The sequence below is a fragment of the Myotis davidii genome, unplaced genomic scaffold, assembly GCF_000327345.1.
Source record: "Myotis davidii unplaced genomic scaffold, ASM32734v1 scaffold1251, whole genome shotgun sequence".
Classification (NCBI taxonomy): domain Eukaryota; kingdom Metazoa; phylum Chordata; class Mammalia; order Chiroptera; family Vespertilionidae; genus Myotis; species Myotis davidii.
The window spans coordinates 377,049-380,686 of NW_006283138.1; the positions used below are offsets into that span (position 1 = coordinate 377,049).

Below are 3,638 nucleotides of genomic sequence, written 5' to 3' on the forward strand. Positions count from 1 at the left end.
AGGGACGGCTTCTCTTGGGCCGGCCACAGCCACAGAGGACCATGGGCGGACGGCTTGACCCTCTCCCGGGCTGCAGCCTGGCTGGTCCCCATTCCTCTCTCACAAACTCATTTGTGCCTGGCTGGTCCCCATTCCTCTCTCCCAAGTGTTGAGTGCCTGAGCAGTTACAGAGTGATGGCGTGAGGATGTGAGGGCGTGACGACCATTTTCAGATTAGCTCTTTATTATATAGGATTATTGCACTATTTCCCATATGAAAAACTGTCAACCTACTTTTGCTCACTGCTATGTGTAAAATGGTGGGTCTCGACTCTCTTCCTATGCAACTGTTTAATGCTCAGATGCCACCCTCCACTCATGACTCAGCTGCGACCTCACCAGCAATTGCCTTGTTAACACAAAGGAGCGTGAGCCTTTTCTCTAAAGAGCTGTAGAATCACATCCTATAGGTAAGACTTGTGTGAACACAGGCCACATAAGGAATCCTGCACGTCTGCGATGAAGTCTTTGACCGGGGGCCTAGGGATGTCAAATACATCGAAGAGAAGTGACCTCAGCCTCCTGGCCTCAGCTGCCTTTGTGAGCCCACGTCCCTGCATGTGGTCACACCAGAGGCAGAATACATCTGTCTGCACCGAGTCACTAACAGGCCCAGCTCAGCCCCTAGGCCCTCACTAGTATTTGATTCTTTATACGCCTCAATCTCCATGACCTTCATGTTACCTCTTTCCTTCTCTTTTTGCAAACAGTTTTCCAATGAAAGGCTCTGGTTTCTCAGAGGAAAGGGGAGCATCATTGTGCATGTTCTAGAACAAAACTGTGGCCCTCGCTGGGTTGGCTCAGTTGTTAGAGCGTACACCCACAGAATGAAGGGCCGTGTGTTCAATTCCAGTCAAGAGCAGGTACCTCGGTTGCAGGCTCTATCCCCGGGGCCTGGGCCCTGTGGGAGGCAACCAATCAATGTGTGTCTCTCACATCAATGTTTCTCTCTGTGTCTCTTTCCCCCTTTTCTACTCTCTCTAAAAATAAAAAAAAAAATCAATGGAAAAAATATCCTTGGGTGAGGATTACCACCACCACCAACAACAAGCTGTGAAGTTCAGCCTCTGCTCTCATCCTTTCTGGTTTCAGATTAAAGTGCTGCCTTCTGGCCCCAGCTGGTTTGGTTCAGTGGACAGAGTGTCGGCCTCTGGACTGAAGGGTCCTGGGTTCAAATCTAGTCAAGGGCTTATGCCCGGGTTGCGGGCTTGATCCCCAGAAGGAGGCATGCAGGAGGCAGCCGTTCAATGCTTCTCTCTCAGCATTGGTGTTTCTATCTCTCTCCCTTTCCCTTCCTCTCTGAAATCAATAAAAAATAGATATATATATTTTAAAAAGTGCTGCCTTCTGTTTAAGTTCAATTCTTTCCACTTTGTTGTAGATCCCCTCCTGCCTAGATCTGGGCCTTATCAATTGTTCTGTCCATCTTGTCTACCTCTCCCTGTCCCAGCTGCATCCCCTACACCCTTACAGAGGTTTCATTGTAGAGGAGCAAGCCACTCTGACTCATTCAGATTATTAGGTAGTTGTGTGCATATTTCTCTCTCCTAGTAATTACAAGTTCCTGGAGGCCCAGACTGTATTTTAGCTATCTCTAGCACTCTATAGTCCCACGTCATCACATGAACTCAGTAAGGTATCCCCTGAGTAAAGATAATATTACAAGATAAAATGTAATATTTGGTTGGCAAGTGAGTTATTTAGAAAATAATTGTTTTAAGAAGTCTGCGGAAACATTGTTTTATCTTCATCTATAGGCATTTATTTTGCAAACACGGGGGAGATAGTGAGAAAGAGGAACTAGCATTTGCAAAGCCTGTGAATATGGTGCATTTGGGTGACTCTATAAGTTGTCCTGTTTGGTGATGAAAAAGATAGAGGCAGGGAGTGCCATGAGATTCATGTGCTAGATGACTGGCTGTAATGCAGGATGGATTGGTAGGGGCTAGAATGAAAAAATATTGACAAAGACATATTATCTTGACAAGAGTTAGCGATTGCACTTGGGAGGTGAGGGAGAAGGGTCATTCTTGCAGTAAGGGTGTAGGTGGAAACAGTATCCACTGTTTTCTGGTTGACGGAAGGACACAGTGGTTAAGAGAATGATTTGGCGTCAGATCATCCACCACCCTAGCTGTGTGCCCTCAGGCAAGCAAATTAACCTTTCTGGTCCTGAGACTCCTCATCTGAAAAGCTGTAACATGCCTAGCTCCTGCAGGATGCTAGGAGAATGAAATGAATTACTAAATGCCTCACTTGGAACAGTCCCTGAATAAATCATAGCTATCACCAAGATTACCTTTCCTAACTTCCTTCTATGTTCTTTCTTAAGTGCGGATGAGTAGAAATGAAAAAGGTAGGAGTGGTATGTTAAAAACCAGAGTATAATTAAATACAAAAGGCTTAATGGATCTGTTACTTTGTCTAACGCAAGGGACTGAGTAAACAGCCTTTGTATCTGGAACACATAGATGGGTCCATAAAACTGTAAACTGGTTCATAATAGTATATAACTAAAAAATACAATGTCTGAAAAATAAAATTTGTATCTATAGAAAAACCATATCAAAAGTACAGACTGAAGTATTGCTTAACACATGATTTTCAAGTTTACTCTTTTTTAACATTTTTATTTATGGATTTTAGAGACAGAGGAAGGGAGACGAGAGAAACATCGATTTGTTGTCCTACTTCTTCATGCATTCATGGCCGCTTCTGGTGTGTGCCCTGAGCGGGGACTGAGCCGGAACCTTCCAGTGTCTGCACCACGCTCTGCCCGTCACCTACCCGGCCAGGGCAAGAACTGACTCGTGTGTGTGTGTGTGTGTGTGTAAACATTAAGTGTAATATTTTGTAAGCATCGTTTGTATACTAAACAAATGGAAAATAGCGTTTGGAACAGCTGGGTGTGCGTTACATGGCCCCTCACAGGAGTGGGGCCCGCCCCACCCCGTCCCGCACGAGAGAATAAACCCGAGAGGCAGGCCACTCGCCTTCAGGATTCAGCTCCCACCTCTCTGTCGCATGAAAAGGCATCCTTTCACGACTGCTTTTTCAAGTGCATCGATTCCTGCCATTCTTACAAGTGTTTTTTTTTTTGTTTGTTTGTTTGCTTTAAATATATTTTATTGATTTTTTTTACAGCGAGGAAGGGAGAGAGATAGAAACATCGATGAGAGAGAAACATCGATCAGCTGCCTCCTGCCCATGTCCCACGGGGGATATGCCCACAAAAAGGTACATGCCCTGACCGGAATCGAACCCGGGACCCTGCAGTCCGCAGGCCGACGCTCTATCCACTGAGCCAAACCGGTTTCGGCCTTACAAGTGTTTTATCAAATGACAACAAACGGAGAAACGGTCTGTAAAGTGCGAAGCCTTATCCAGATGAAAAGCCCTTTCCATCACCGAGGGCAGATCAGTGAGGTCCGGCGTTCCCCAGCCCGGACACACCGCCTTTCCGGGAGCCAGGTCGGGGCCTCCGACGACCCTGGGGCCACCCGGCTCAGTGGGGCCGGTTACGCGGCAGCTGACCCGGCAGCCGAGCCTCCTTTTTCTCTTTTCGCCCCGCTCCTGCCGGCCCCGCAGCGGGGTCAGCC

The 3,638-nt window shown here is 46.9% G+C and overlaps 1 long non-coding RNA gene across 1 annotated transcript; it reads right to left on the reverse strand.

Moving 5' to 3' along the window:
* Nucleotides 1-1,778: 1,778 nt before the first annotated feature.
* LOC107182831 lies at nt 1,779-3,123 on the reverse strand. Its single transcript, XR_001513582.1, has 2 exons — nt 3,053-3,123; nt 1,779-1,984 (listed from the first exon to the last, which is right to left on the reverse strand). It is a non-coding gene; the product is annotated as an uncharacterized LOC107182831 (long non-coding RNA).
* Between the last annotated feature and the right edge of the window lie 515 nt (nt 3,124-3,638).